Source organism: Rana temporaria, chromosome 5 (genome assembly GCF_905171775.1).
Source record: "Rana temporaria chromosome 5, aRanTem1.1, whole genome shotgun sequence".
Taxonomy (NCBI): domain Eukaryota; kingdom Metazoa; phylum Chordata; class Amphibia; order Anura; family Ranidae; genus Rana; species Rana temporaria.
Genome location: NC_053493.1, coordinates 153465099 through 153482132, shown reverse-complemented (window position 1 = coordinate 153482132; position 17034 = coordinate 153465099). Strand labels below are relative to the sequence as shown.

The following is a 17034-nucleotide window of genomic DNA, read 5'->3' as shown; positions in this document are numbered from 1 at the left end:
AGCGCAACGAGGACGTGAGGCCGACTGGCCACTTTCCTCTAAGTCCACGTCGCCCTGGATGCCGGCCGCCGTTCGGGGATTTCCGTCAGCAAGTTTGCACCTGCGCAGTGCTTGAAGGAACTTTCCCGATGGCTGGAACCATCTCTGCACCTCAGTTCGCGCATGCGCTGGAACTTCCGTGATACATGGAACCAGCACGGCAGATCACCGGTCCTGATCTGAAAGGGAAAGGTAAAAAATGTCTTTATCTATTGGCTTGCTCTAATAAACATATACAGTATATATGTAGCGCTACCCCCGCAGGAGCCGCTGGTTATAGATTATGGGATGGCATGTTACCTCTATGAGCGGGGTAGATAGATGAGAGCAGCAATGATGGAATGTCCAAACAGCGGGTGTCTTTCTTGTGCTTTTATTCTTGCCCAACACGGAAAACAAAGAACTTGAGGTAGATAGATAAAAGAGGGGTGAGGAGGAGAATTGCAGATTCAGGCCTAACAGCGACGGAAACAATCCTGCTTCCAATAACACTTTAACTTTCGTCGCCACTCCAGCCGGAGTGGGTATAGTGTACCTGGACAGGCCTCTGACACCGACCTGGCAGCCAGGGTATCACTCGGAACCTTGAGAAGTCTCTGCCACAGACTTGGTAGAAATGAAAATCAGAGTGGAACCTCTGCCACAGGCTCTTCTCTAGAACGTAGATATTGAGGTAAATCTTGCTTAGTAATGTTAGCGCCTGAATCCCCCTTAGGTAGTTTTCCTTGTTTTGGGTCACCGACTGACAGGTTGCTGACATCCAACCTCTCAGTGTCCGGTTACCCCGATGAATTGTCGAGGCCCTGTTGGATTGCCTGCCTCTCTTTTCTCTCCTCAGGCTGACTCCTCACCGAACGGCTATATCGCTTGGGATCTTTCCCCAGAATTTGGGGACCCAGTAGATCACTGGGGCCCCGCCATAGCTTCAGTTGCCCTGGGCCGACATGGTCCCAGAATCAAGAACACTGCGTAGCACGTGCGCCCTGGCCTGGTAGGCCATATCGCCGGGGCCTGTGATGTGTGGTCACCCTGAAGGTGGGTGCCACACCCAGAACAAGAACCCCGCCTAATGGCGTCTGCTCAAGAAGTACCCTCCCCCAGCATGCCCTGCGAGGGAAAACCCCTCCTGATTGGTTGCTGGCAAGAGGCGCTGCAGCCTGAACTCCACTGTCGCCACCTGCCGCCCCGGGGGTGGAAAGGCACCTCAGGAACACAGAATGAACCGACGGTACAGCCCAGCTAGAACAGAGGCCAAATTTGCACAAATCACTTGGATGAGAGCTAACTAACTCTCTCATCCCCCCTCTAAATTTAGAATAGCACCTGGACTGAAAGTACACAGGCGCTACATATATAAATATACAATGTACGTGTGTGTGTATATATATATATATATATATATATATATATATATATATATATATATATATATATATATATATATATATATACAGGTGGTTCTCAAAAAATTAGCATATTGTGATAAAGTTCATTATTTTCTGTAATGTACTGATAAACATTAGACTTTCATATATTTTAGATTCATTACACACAACTGAAGTAGTTCAAGCCTTTTTATTGTTTTAATATTGATGATTTTGGCATACAGCTCATGAAAACCCAAAATTCCTATCTCAAAAAATTAGCATATCATGAAAAGGTTCTCTAAACTAGCTCTTAACCTAATCATCTGAATCAACTAATTAACTCTAAACACCTGCAAAAGATTCCTGAGGCTTTTAAAAACTCCCAGCCTGGTTCATTACTCCAAACCGCAATCATGGGTAAGACTGCCGACCTGACTGCTGTCCAGAAGGCCATCATTGACACCCTCAAGCAAGAGGGTAAGACACAGAAAGAAATTTCTGAACGAATAGGCTGTTCCCAGAGTGCTGTATCAAGGCACCTCAGTGGGAAGTCTGTGGGAAGGAAAAAGTGTGGCAGAAAATGCTGCACAACGAGAAGAGGTGACCGGACCCTGAGGAAGATTGTGGAGAAGGACCGATTCCAAACCTTGGGGGACCTGCGGAAGCAGTGGACTGAGTCTGGAGTAGAAACATCCAGAGCCACCGTGTACAGGCGTGTGCAGGAAATGGGCTACAGGTGCCGCATTCCCCAGGTCAAGCCACTTTTGAACCAGAAACATCGGCAGAAGCGCCTGACCTGGGCTACAGAGAAGCAACACTGGACTGTTGCTCAGTGGTCCAAAGTACTTTTTTCAGATGAAAGCAAATTTTGCATGTCATTCGGTAATCAAGGTGCCAGAGTCTGGAGGAAGACTGGGGAGAGGGAAATGCCAAAATGCCTGAAGTCCAGTGTCACGTACCCACAGTCAGTGATGGTCTGGGGTGCCATGTCAGCTGCTGGTGTTGGTCCACTGTGTTTTATCAAGGGCAGGGTGAATGCAGCTAGCTATCAGGAGATTTTGGAGCACTTCATGCTTCCATCTGCTGAAAAGCTTTATGGAGATGAAGATTTGATTTTTCAGCACGACCTGGCACCTGCTCACAGTGCCAAAACCACTGGTAAATGGTTTACTGACCATGGTATTACTGTGCTCAATTGGCCTGCCAACTCTCCTGACCTGAACCCCATAGAGAATCTGTGGGATATTGGGAAGAGAAAGTTGAGAGACGCAAGACCCAACACTCTGGATGAGCTTAAGGCTGCTACCGAAGCATCCTGGGCCTCCATACCACCTCAGCAGTGCCACAGGCTGATTGCCTCCATGCCACACCGCATTGAAGCAGTCATTTCTGCAAAAGGATTCCCGACCAAGTATTGAGTGCATAACTGAACATAATTATTTGAAGGTTGACTTTTTTTTTTATTAAAAACACTTTTCTTTTATTGGTCGGATGAAATATGCTAATTTTTTGAGATAGGAATTTGGGGTTTTCATGAGCTGTATGTCAAAATCATCAATATTAAAACAATAAAAAGGCTTGATCTACTTCAGTTGTGTGTAATGAATCTAAAATATATGAAAGTCTAATGTTTATCAGTACATTACAGAAAATAATGAACTTTATCACAATATGCTAATTTTTGGAGAACCGCCTGTATGTATGTATATGTGTATGTATATGTGTATGTATATGTGTATATATATATATATATATATATATATATATATATATATATATATATATAAATTACACATTTCTCAATTTTTTTATGGAATGCCACTAATCATTTGCAGATCAATTGTGTCAAAGTGTCTCCTCTCATCAGTCTACTATAGCATTCCCCTGTACTGCTCCTCTCATCCACCTCCACAGCCCTCCTATATTGTTTTTTGATTCGCCTCCAACTTCCCTTACTGCTCCCCTAGTCTACCTCTAAGGGCCCTTTCACATGGGGCGGATCAGTAATGATCCGCCTCCGTGTGTCCGTAAGCTCAGCAGGGATCGCTCCGTATATCCCCGCTGAGCCGGCGGCACAGTGTGCGGGGACCGCCCTGTCTTTTCTCCGCTCTCCCCTATGGGGATGTTCATCCGCTGACACCCGTAATCACATAGGGACCAATGTATGTCCCGTTTTTATCCGCAAACGCATGGATGAAAATGCGGACATACGGTCCGCACATGTGAAAGGGGCCTACGGCCTCGTACACACGGTACGAAAATCAGAAGGGAAAAATCTGAAAACGAGCTGTCTGCGGATTTTCGGATCATTGGTACGCTACATTCGGCAGATGATTTGATTTTTACATCAGACAAAAGCTGGACGTGCAGGCTATAACATTTTTGTCTGATGTGAACTCAACGTCTGATTTTCGGATGGTCAGTACAGAAATCGTCACACAAAAGTCAAAAGTACAAACACACATGCTCAGAATCGAGGAACGACTGGGAAGAGTTTGGTCTTGTAAACTACTGTTTGTAATCTAGAATTAACATTCGTGATGCGGCAATTGATGAAATGTCAAAATTCTCATCTTCTTTAATGGGATAATAATGAAGCTGCTTTGCATGTAGTTATGCCAAAAATATTTTAAAAGGTATTTGTTTCGTACGATCTGAAAATCGCGAATCTCTAAAATCACCTTTTTTTCCTTTTATTGTAACAAATTTCAACATACAACATATAAATCTCACTGTACAAAATATCTATACAAATCCATTCATTAACATGAAACACAAAAGCTCCCTGGGAGAATACACTAGGTCCCAGTCATGTACATCTCCAAAAAATAGAAGAACACATACACCAAAAAAACAAAACCATTACCCTTTCCCTTTCCCCCTCCCCTCTCCCACCTTTCATGTAACACATTATTCAAAGTACATCTAAAAACGGAACTTAAAAGGGTTATAAAGGTACAATTTTTTTTCCTAAATAGCTTCCTTTACCTTAGTGCAGTCCTCCTTCACTTACCTCATCTTTCCATTTTGCTTTTAAATGTCCTTATTTCTTCTGAGAAATCCTCACTTCCTGTTCTTCTGTCTGTAACTCCACACAGTAATGCAAGGCTTTCTCCCTGGTGTGGAGTGTCGTGCTCGCCCCCCTCCCTTGGACTACGGGAGAGTCAGGATGCCCACTAACACACAGCTCCTTTCTCTATCTGCAATGTAGAGTGTCCTGACTCTCCTGTAGCGCATTTACCCTGCCGAACCACGTCAAGGTGTGGCTTCTCCACTTTTGTAGGTCTTTTAATATAGATACCACCAAAAAGTCCATAATTTAAATCATATAGAGGCTTTACATCTGAGGATATATGAATCCCTAAATAAAATATGGAATCAAAGTGCCAAACAAAAAGAAAATATTGTTGCAAGTTTTTCCTCATCTTCAAGGGCACATGGCTTGGCATTAACACTGATTTTTCAATATTTATTTTGTAGTTGGATAAGAGGCCAAACATATCTATTTCAAACATCAATTCCGTCAAACACTCTTGCGGTGAAGAGAGGTACAACAGTAAGTCATCTGCATAAGCTGATATTTTATGTTCCGTTGATCCAATACAAATCCCCTTTCTCTTCCTATTTCCCCTAATTGTGCACAGAAAGGGCTCCAGCACCATAGAAAATAGCAATGGGGACAATGGGCACCCCTGTCTAGTGCCAGTGGAGCATGCTGGAGCACGCCGCCTCACACAGCTACTCAGCGCCATGTTGTGGCTCCTCCCCTCGAGACCTCCAGGGCCACTCTGAGCGTTGTTACCCACTGAAAATCGCGAATCAACGCTCAACAAACTTCTACTAACACAAAATTAGCAGAAGGGGCCCAAAGGGTGGCGCTTGAGAAATGAACTTCCTCTTTATACTCTCATAGTAGTCACTACGTTTGTGTTTATCAAATATCAATTTGCGGATAGTTAGTATTCTAGACATATTCCTGCACACGTGCTTTTGACAAAAATCAGATGCTTGGTCATCCAACAATCGTACCGTGTGATTGTGTACGAGGCTTCAGTCCTATCCTTGCTGTTCTCATCACAGGCTTGCTTATGTTCTGGTCAGCCTTCAGCTCCCCCTATGGTGCTGATCCTATTATCCACTTCCAGCACCCATCTGTATTGCTCTACTTGATCACCTCCAGAACCTCCCTGTTCTGGTCCTCTAGTTAGGCTCCAGCACAAGTAATGGTAAAGAAGAACTCTGGGCAAAAATGTAAAAAAAAAAATCTCCTATGCAGTGGGGCTGTGCCCGCCTTTCATGGGTTAACTGCTCACTTTTGTCTGGGGTATTTTAGAGTAGAAATATACTTAACCAATCCAGTCTCTGCCGCTCCTGCCCCCCCCAACATGTTATCGGTCTTGTGATGTCATCACACCCATATACTGGCTCTGGATGTGAGGACGCAGGAACAGTCCGCTGCTGGATGTGGGGGACCACGGTTTTCCAGATAATTTTAAAGGGTTGTAAAGACAGAATTTTTTTTTTTTTTTTTTTATCTTAATGCATTCTATGCATTAAGATAAAAAGCCTTCTGTGTGCAGCAGCCCCCCTCACCCCCCTAACACTTACCTGAGGTCCCTCTCTGTACAGCGAACAGAGGATTTTTAGCGCTTCTTCGTGAACATAAAAAGACCCATACTAAGTTTTCACTGCATCCTACATCAGGAGGCGCTTTGTGCTCAGATGTGTGGCGAGCAGCTTGGTGAGGCGATGTCGCTGGTCATTCGGGTGGTCAACTTTATTGTTGCCCGAGCTTTAATTGATCGCCAGTTCAAAACACTGTTGGATGAAGTTGGGAATAATTATCCTGGTCTGCTTCTGCACAGCAATGTACGTTGGTTGTCAAGAGGGAAGGTACTCAGTCGTTTTGCGGCTTGTCTGAGCAAAATCCGGACTTTTCTTGAAATGAAAAACGTTGAGCGTCCTGAGTTGGCTAACACTGAGTGGTTCTACTGTCTCATGGACATGACTGAATACCTGAACCAGCTCAATGTGAAAATGCAAGGCGTTGGAAATACAGTCTTATCCCTTCAACAAGCAGTGTTTGCATTTGAAAACAGCTAGAACTCTTCATCGCCGACATTAAAACAGGTCGTTTACTACACTTTGAAAAACTGGGAGAGTTTAAAGATGCATGCACAGCAAGTGACCCTGCTCTACATCCTGATCTTCAGCAGTTAGCAGGCTTCACATCTAATCTCCTGCAGTCATTCAAAGCATGCTTTGGAGAATTTTGTGAGCGCACTCGTCTTTTTAAGTTCATCACCCATCCACACAAGTGTGCAGTAGACAACGACCTAAGTTACATCCCCGGTGTCTACGTCAGAGATTTTGAGTTACAAGCTGCTGACCTGAAGGCCTCAGACATGTGGGTGAATAAGTCACTGAATACAGATTTGGAAAGACTTGCACGACAGCAAGCAGAGTTGGCGAGCAAACACAAGTGGGGAGAAATGAAAAAAACTTCAACCAGCGGACCAGCTGATTGTCAAAACTTGGAACGCGCTTCCCGTCACATACCAAACAATGCAGCTTGTGAGTATTGCTGTACAGACAATGTTTGGCTCCACGTATGCATGTGAGCAGTCTTTCTCACATATAAAAGAACATTAAGACTAACCTACGATCACGTTTAACGGATGGAAGTCTGAACACCTGCATGAAGCTTAACCTCACCACCTATCAACCAGACTACAAAGCCATCAGCAAAACCATGCAGCATCAGAAGTGGCATTAATGGTAAGAAGTACTTTATTCATCATTGGTTAGCAACAGCATAACAACGTTATTAAAACGAATCAGAGACTTATTGTACTTTAAAAGTGTTGGTCTTACATAAAATGCACACATTTACTTGTATTTAGTTTTAAACATATTGTATGGCTCTCGCGGAATTACATTAACCACTTCCTTACTGGGCACTTAAACCCCCTTCCTACCCAGAGGACTTTTTGCGATTCGGCACTGCGTCGCTTTAACTGACAATTACGCGGTCGTGCGACGTGGCTCCCAAACAAAATTGGCGTCCTTTTTTTCCCCACAAATAGAGCTTTCTTTTGGTGGTATTTGATCACCTCTGCGGTTTTTATTTTTTGCGCTATAAACAAAAATAGAGCGACAATTTTGAAAAAAATAAATTTTACTTGTTGCTATAATAAATAGCTCAATTGTTTTTTTTTATCCTCAGTCTAGGCCAGGGGTAGTAAATTAAAATTCACGGGGGTCCGGTCGGAAAAAAATTCTTCCAGCGGAGGTCCGAATGTCATATTGGTGCTATGACGCCACATGATATCCTCCACTTCACAGCGCCCCCCCACCACACACATGCACACACCTTTAAGACCCACACACCATCGAAATCGACATAAAAATCTCAAAATACATTTCTTTCATTTTTATGCAGCACAGATCAGTTGCGGTGCATAGAAACAGACTGCATTTTGTACCACACTGCTCAGCACGCAGGGGCGCTGTTTCAATGTGAACAGGACACATAGAAAACAGAGACCTGTGTTTTGCCAGTGCAGAAATCATAGAACCCCTTTTACATCAGTGTCCTCAGCCCCCCCCCCTTACATCACATCCCCCTGCCTCATCACAAACCCCCCATTACAAACTGACCCCCCCAAATCAGATCCCCCCCCATCCCAGACTGACCCCCCAAATTACAGACCCCCATCACATACCGATCCCCCCCCCAATCACAGATGGACCCCCCAATCACAGACTGAACCCCCACAATCACAGATCCCCCCTATCACAGGCTGACCCCCCAAATCAGATCCCCCAAATCACAGACCCCATATCAGACTGATCCCTCAATCACAGATGGACCCCCCCAATCACAGACCACCCCATCACAGACTGAACCCCCCCCAAATCAGACCCCACATCAGACTGATCCCCCCCCCCAATTACAAACTTAACCCCCCTCACAATCACAGAACACCCTATCACAGACTTAACCCCCCACAAACACAGATTCCCCCCCATCACAGACTGACCCCCCAAATCAGACCCCCTATAACAGACTGACCCACCAATCACAGACTGACCCCCCAAATTCACAGACCACCCCATCACAGACTGCCCCCCACAATCACAGATGGACCCCCCAATCACAGACTGAACCCCCACTATCATAGACTGATCCCCCCCACAATCACAGACTGAACCCCCCCCACAATCACAGACCTCCCCAATTACAGACCACCCCATCACAGACTGAACCCCCCCACAATCACAGATCCCACCAATCACAGACTGACCCCCCAAATCACAGACCTCCTATCACAGACTGACCCCCCAAATCAGACTTAACTCCCCCCCCCCCCAATTACAAACTGAACCCCCCCACCCACAATCACAGAACACCCCATCTTAGACTGAACCCCCCCACAATCACAGATCTCCCTATCACAGACTGACCCCCTCAAATCAGACCCCCTATCACAGACTGACCCACCAATCAGACGGACCCCCCAAATTCACAGACCCCCCCCATCACAGACTGAACAACCCCCTCCCTACAATTACAGACCCCCCCCCCATCGCAGACTGACTCCCCCCCCCATAACAATCCTCTCAATAGTAAACCCCTGTCCTGTCCTGCACAGCACAACACTCCCCCTCCCCACAGAAAACCTACCTTATTCACACAGGACATGGAGCGTGGCCGCTCTGGACAATGGGCGGGACCTTTCCCATTAAAAGCGAGTGATTTGTTGCTGGGACCGACCCGCTGCCTAGCAACCAATCACCCACTTTTTAACTTAAAAAGTCCCTCCCATTGTCCAGCGCGGTCGTGATTCATGTTTGTGTGAATAAGGCAGACAGGTAGTGTGGGGAGGGGGGAGTGCAGAGACGGCACAGACCTGCTGCGCCTGCCATGCTGTGTATATAGCGGCATTGGCAGGCGGGCGAGCCGGCCACAGAGACACACAGGCGAGGCTGCGGTCCGGGTAGAATGGCCACTGGGGCCGGAACCGGACCGCGGTCCGCCATTTAGTGACGCCCGGTCTAGGCCGATACGTATTCTACATATTTTTAGTAAAAAAAAATAAAAAAAAATCGCAATAAGCGACTGGTTTGCGCAAAAGTTTTAGCGCCTACAAAATAAGGGACAGAATTATTATTATTATTATTTTTTTTACTATTAATGGCGACGATCTGCGATTTTTATTGCTACTGCGACATTATGGCGGACACATCGGACACTTTTGACACATTTTTGGCACCATTCACATTTATACTGCAATCAGTGCTATAAAAATGCACTAATTACTGTACAAATGTGACTGGCAGGGAAGGGGTTAACACTAGGGGGTGAGGAAGGGGTTAAATGTGTGTCCTATATAGTGTTCTAACTGTGTGGGGGGAGGGGGGGTGACCGATCTGTGTCTATGTACAAGAGACACAGATCGGTCTCCTCTCTCCCTGACAGCACCGCTGTCTGTGAGAGCCGGCAATGAGAAATGATCTCATATGTAAACATATGAGATCATCTCTCATTGGCCGCACAGATCGCCTAGCAAACGGCCACTCCGATTGGCCGTTCACGGCGATCTGTGATTGGCTGTGTCCAAGGGACACGGCCAGCACAGCAGTTTCCTGCTGCGCGCTCGGGAGCGCAGGCGGGGAACGCGGAAAGGGGCGGACGTCAATTGACGGCGCCCTGGAGAAGTAGAACCACCCTGCGGCCGTCAATAGTCGTACGGCCGTCGGGAAGTGGTTAAAATATGTGGCGTTCATAGCTCTCTCAGCCAAAAAGGTTCCCGACCCCTGCCTTAATGCATTCTACGCATTAAGGTGAAAAACCTTCTGTTACTCAGCAGCCCCCCCCCCCCCCTCCAAGTCCCATTTATACTTACCTGAGCCCTGTGTTTCCCACAATGGGAATGAGAACACCGGCTGGTGTCTCGTGTCCTGATTTGATTGCAGCATAGCCATTGGCTCCAGCTGGTGTCAATCAAATCCAATGACATGAATGCTGGGGGGGTGGGGGCGAGTCCTGCTTTCTGTGTCAATAGATGCAGAAGCAGGACACGGCGTGCACCCGCAAGGGAGTTCCGAAGGAGAGCCCTTCTCCGATGGGGCACTCGAGAAGAGGAGGAGCCAGGAGCACTGCTAAGGGACCCCAGAAGAGGAGGCTCGGGGCCACTCTGCAAAACCAACTGCTCAGAGCGTAGGTAAGTGTTTTTTTTTTTTTTTTTTTTTTTTTTAATCATTAACCTTTACAACCCCTTTAACACCCAACATCCTCCCCACTCCCTGGTCCCCATTGCACTTGCCTCTTTGGGTGTTGAGCTGTCACTGCCTTCGCAGCCAGTGCCCTGGTCCAGGAATTAGAAAGCGCCACTCTTCTTTCCTTGGGGCTTCTGGGACTGATCAGAGCAATTCTGATTGGCCACGTTGCTTCCCCTGTTGTCCAACATTCTGGGCTGTGGACAGTGCCCTCAGGGACCTTATGTGCATTCAGGACTGCTGACTGGGATGATGCCATAGAACTGCAACTAATAAGACAGCAGCTTCAAGAGACAGGACATACAGCATGGGAGAAGCCTGCAGAAGTGAGGAATAAGGTGAGTATATCTCTTTTTTATTAAATCCCTAGCTAATACGAGCAGGTAAGCCTTGAAGTGCGGAGTTGAGCTTCAATAGATCGGAGTACCATCAGTCTCACAAAAAAAGTATAGAATCGTTTTCCTGTGGGTCAAAAAATATTTAGCATTATATCTAAGGGAAGTCACACTTGTAAACCTACATATTGTACCTTTTTGCAATCTGGGTTATGTTAACCATATGGCCTTTTACAGTAGATAACCTTATCTTTCTGTACAATAAGCTGCTTCACAAACTGGTAAGTTGCTTTTTCAGCGGGCATACAAAAACTGAGACTACATCAATTTTTTTAATGGCTTTCTCACTTCACAGCATAATTCTTTGTAAGAAAAAGAAACAATAATTGGCAAAGCCTCATTTGTATTTTAGTGTTGTGTGTGCGTGTGTGTGTATATGTATGTGTGTATGTATGTGTGTGTGTGTATATATATATATATAATGTGTATGTATGTATGTATGTATGTATGTATGTGTGTATGTATATATATATTAGGGTTGTCCCGATACCACTTTTTTAGGACTGAGTACAAGTACCGATACTTTTTTTCAAGTAGTCGCCGATACCGAATACCGATACTTTTTTTAAATGTGTCTCCAAATGCAGCCATGTCCCTCACATATGCAGCCATGTCCCTCACATATGCAGCCATGTCCCTCACATATGCAGCCATGTCCCTCACATATGCAGCCATGTCCCTCACATATGCAGCCATGTCCCTCACATATGCAGCCATGTCCCTCTAGCCATGTCCCTTACATATGCAGCCATGTCCCTCTAGCCAGGTCCCTCACATATGCAGCCATGTCCCGAGTCCAGCCATGTCCCGAGTCCAGCCATGTCCCGAGTCCAGCCATGTCCCGAGTCCAGCCATGTCCCCCATACCTTTGCCGCCGCCGCATGGAGAAGATCACAGCATTCATTTGAATAGCTGTGATGTTCCCGCACGGCGTTTAACCCATGCGGCGGTGCGGTGCGATGCGGCGGCTTTCGATGCGGCGGCGGCAGCGGCGGGGGGGAAGTATTCTATTTAGGTATCGGGGGTATTTGCACGAGTACGAGTACTCCCGCAAATACTCGGTATCGGTCCCGATACCGATACTGGTATCGGTATCTGGACAACCCTAATATATATATATATATATATATATAATATATTTTAACCAGTTGAAAGCATTTAAAAGCAAATTTTGATTGATTGCTGTGAGTTGTTCAATTGGCATAAGGCTCTTGCTTTTTTAAAGTGGTTCTAAAAGTTGGACATTTTTACCTTAATAAATTCCCTGCATTAACCACTTGCTTACTGGGCACATAAACCCCCTTCGTTCCCAGGCGAAATCTCAGCGTCCGGCACTGCGTCGCTTTAACTGACAATTGCGCGGTCGTGCGACGTGGCTCCCAAACAAAATTGGCGTCCTTTTTTCCCCACAAATAGAGCTTTCTTTTGGTGGTATTTGATCACCTCTGCGGTTTTTATTTTTTGCGCTATAAACAAAAAAAGAGCGGCAATTTAAAAAAAATATATATTTTTTTTACTTGTTGCTATAATAAATATCCCATTTTTTTTTAAAAAAAACTATTTTTTTTCTCAGTTAAGGCCGATACGTATTTTTCGACGTATTTTTGTAAAAAAAAAAAAAAAATCGCAATAAGCGACTGGTTTGCGCAAAAGTTATAGCGCCTACAAAATGGGGAACAGAATTATGATTTTTTTTATTATTTTTTTTTTTACTAGTAATGGCGGCGATCTGCGATTTTTATTGGGACTGGGATATTGCGGCGGACGTATCGGACACTTTTGACACAAATTTGGCGCCATTCACATTTATACAGCGATCAGTGCTATAAATATGCACGAATTACTGTATAAATGTGACTGGCAGTGAAGGGGTTAACACTAGGGGGTGAGGAAGGGGTTAACTGTGTAGCCTGGGTGTGTTATAACTGTGTGGGGGGAGGGGGGTGACTGGGGGAGGGGACCGATGCTGTGTCTCTATGTACAAGAGACACAGATCGGTCTCCTCTCTCCCTGACAGGACGTGGAGCTCTGTGTTTACACACAGAGCTCCACGTCCCTGCTGTCACCGACGATCGCGTGTACCCGGCGGACATCGCGGCCGCCAGGTACACGCATCGGGTCTTCGGCGATGCGCCGGGACAGTTTTTACCCGCCGCGCGCCACCCAGTGGCGCGCGCGGGTAATGCACACAAAAGGCCGTGTTTAAACGGCCACTTGGCATTTGAGAGCCGCGCTGCGGACGTAGTTTGTCTATAGCGCGGATCTCAAGTGGTTAAAAGTGTCCCAGTAACTGTATTCCCCCCCCCCCCCCCCCATATACTAACCTGAGTCCTATCTCGATCCAGCACTCTAACCATCTGCAGCAGCGCAGCTGTTTCTCTCCTCACAGGCACAGATGCCCAGATAGCAAGCAATTGTGCTGTCAGCTTGAAAATGACTTGGTAAGCTATTGCTACACTTGCCAGGCGTTACAAGTTTGTTGCACAATATCAGCAAGTCCACATTGCATGACTTCAGATCAACTTTCTTTGCAAACATTCTGCAAGTCTGCTGCAAGTGCTGGTTCATTAATGTTGTGCAATAGTCACTGTAGCTGAATTTTCATGCTGTAGACTTGCACAACTCTTGCTGTAGACTCACTATTGTACCTTTTGATCTTGATTGAGACTTGCCACGCAAATTTGTTACAAATTGGAAAAGTGTAAACCAGAACTTGTGCTTCACACGTCTGCCCTCATAGCAAGTGATTTGTCATGGGGCAGACACAGAACAGGAGTAGTGGAGAGCGCTGGCGAGAGGGACCGCATAACAGGAGGTTTGTGGGCTGATACTATGGCACAGAATAGGTAAGGATAACATGTTTGCTCCAAATCAGGGACATTTGGGAGCTATGCAGTAGATCTTAAAAAGCACTATATAAAAGGATAGTCTGAGGGCTTCCCATGTGGTACACCAGGGGTGTCAAACTCAATTTCATAGTGGGCCACATCAGCATTATGATTGCCCTCAAAAGGGCCGGTTGTATCTGTAAGATTAGATGTCCAGCACGTCCCCCACCCTTGCATTAGATGTCAAGAGCCAACCCACCATCAGAGTCCCCCCATCCTCCCTTACATCACAGTGCATCCCCCTTACCTTATGCTGCTGCTGGGAAGAAGATGGATGCATTGCTTAAAAGCAGAAAGTAAGGGTCTGGAGGAGGAGCAGAGGAGGGCTGGAGGTGCAAGGGCCACATGACATGCCCTGGAGGGCCGGATTCGGCCCGCGGGCCTTGTGTTTGACACCTATGTGGTACACGCTTTATAACACATTGGTGGGAACAGGCTCTGAATGGTGCACAATCCAGGGCCTTCATCCAAATTTGATTGGGTCTTTTCAATTGGCACAGCTTTATTCCCTATATTAGTATGTGCAGGTAAGGAAAAATCATTGCCATGCTTTCCTTCTGCTTTTATTCCCCAAACTGACTGACTACTATATTGATTATATTCAATGTTTTTTTCATGTTAACCAACTCAATTATTGTTTGTTTTTATTCTTAGATACATAGTCTAAATGATCGCTGCTGCTTCATTTTTGGGAAATGTGTATCTGAAGTAAAGTAATAAACTGTAAGTATTATTTATTTCCAAATGCTAGTGCTGTTACAAACATCCATTTTGGCATTCCTGCCACCCCAAGACTTTGTTGTTTTCTGGTTTATATTAGAGGCTCTCCTAATAGAGATCTATGGTCACAGAGTACACTTTCATATTTACAACATCAGCATTGTAATAACACAATAAACTATCTTTTTTTTTTTTTTTACTATCTATTTTGGCTATCTATTTCAACAACTTCCTAATACCCTGCATGCTGTGCAGCTTCTGTTTACTTTCAATTTTGTAGGGACTATATATCCCATGGTACTTTGTAGGGTTGTCCCGATACCACTTTTTTAGGACCGAGTACAAGTACCAATACTTTTTTTCGTGTACTCGCCGATACCAAATACTGATACTTTTTTTTAAATGCAGCCTTGTGTCCCCAAATTCAGCCTTGTCCCTAAATTCAGCCATGTCCCTAAATTCAGCCATGTCCCTAATGCAGCCTTGTGTCCCTAAATTCAGCCATGTCCCTAATGCAGCCTTGTGTCCCTAAATTCAGCCATGTCCCTAATGCAGCCATGTGTCCCTAAATTCAGCCATGTCCCTAATGCAGCCTTGTGTCCCTAAATTCAGCCATGTCCCTAATGCAGCATTGTGTCCCTAAATTCAGCCATGTCCCTAAATTCAGCCATGTCCCTAATGCAGCCATGTGTCCCCTAAGACAAAGCCAAGTCAATCCCCCCCCCCTCCCCCAGCCACTGCCGACATCTAGTTACTATGCGCTGGGGTTACACAACAGCTGTCATTTGCATTTGAATAGCTGTGTGTTTCCCCGCCGCGCCGTCATGTATAGCCCCTCCCCCTTGCCCAGAAACTTTGATAGACCGGTCACCCGTCGTATCAAAGTGCCCGGGCAAGGGGGAGGGGCTATACATGACGGCGCGGCGGGGAAACACACAGCTATTCAAATGCAAATGACAGCTGTTGTGTAACCCCAGCGCATAGTAACTAGATGTCGGCAGCGGCGGGGGGAGGGGGGGGGATTGACTTTGCTTTGTCTAAGGCAGCAGCAGCAGCTCTCCTCTCCCCCATACGAGGACTGCTCTGCTCCGCCCCCTCTCCACCCGCACTCCACCCCCTCTCCACCCGAACTCGGGAAAAAAAAAAAAGTATTCTATCTGGTATCGGGAGTATTTGCGCGAGTACAAGTACTAGCGCAAATACTCGGTATCGGTCCCGATACCGATACTAGTATCGGTATCGGGACAACCCTAGTACTTTGCTGTACTGGCTCTGAGACCTCCTAATACTCCTCCTGTCTGCACCTCTGCGGTTTAGAAGACAGACTCTATGAAATGTGTGACACAGCAGTGCCTACTCACAGGTCATAGTAAATATGTGTCACATAATTCAAGGTAGTAAATGGGGGGTTGTAAAAACAGGCAGTTGTGCATGTCCATATAAAGCCTACTATACAGCCCGAGGGGGCTGTTCACATGCTCTTGATACTTTGCGTTTTGGCCATGGCAAATTTACCAGGGCATGTAAGTTGACAGGCAGCACTGCCTGTCAAACACACCGATTCAAATCAATTTGGGCGGGTCACAACTGCTAGCCAAACACTTGACTCACGTTTGCAGCTCATTAGTCCAATACAAAAAGCTGACAAACCTGCATTCAGGGGGTGGCAGGATGGCCTCCTGAATGCCCAACAGTGGCTCTTAGTCACATTCTGAAAAGCAATCCATTGTGGACCACTTTTTAAAGAAGAAGAAAATAGTGAGGGGGTTTGTCAGGGTTCTCCTATGTTTGTCCTGTGTGTGTGTTTCTGTATATGTGCAGGACAAAGTTGTTAGCATAAAAAAAAACTTTTCACACATAGTGCTTTTGCCTGCTTCTTCCTAAAGAGTATTAAGACCAGAGATCTATGTACAAACAATGGTATGTTTATGCATGACAGGTATGCTCACTGTACAAGTGGGAACATAGCAACTAAGCTGTGCCTCAGCTCAACAATAGGAATTCCAACAAATCTGGCTTCTGGCAGGGGAGGAACTGATAGGCAGGAATGAAAGCAGTAAAGAGTGACTTTTCTTCACAATGCAGACTGGGAGAGGAAGGAGAAGCACTTTGTGACATCCAGGGCCTTATTGTACTGCTCAACACATCTGAGAGCATAATTACAAGGGAGAACACAGGGATAGTGTCATCAATGTGCTCTTTCATTGGTTCAAAAGTGGCTGGGTTGGGTACTATATCAGGCTGTATTCACATTATAAAAACAATTCGCTGAGCTTAGTGTATAGTTAATATACACGCATATATATCTGATACAGTCCCAGTAGGTGATGATATAAGGTGCTT

General features: G+C 45.8%; 1 protein-coding gene across 4 annotated transcripts in view; it reads left to right on the top strand.

Moving 5' to 3' along the window:
• LOC120940419 (cytochrome c oxidase assembly factor 1 homolog) overlaps positions 1–17034 on the top strand; it is a 177524-nt gene that overhangs the window by 4764 nt on the left and 155726 nt on the right. For all 4 annotated transcript variants that reach the window (XM_040353258.1, XM_040353260.1, XM_040353257.1 and 1 more), the window contains exon 2: positions 14626–14694. The gene's annotated coding sequence lies outside the window, so the exon portion shown is untranslated. The remainder of the gene's footprint in view (positions 1–14625; positions 14695–17034) is intronic.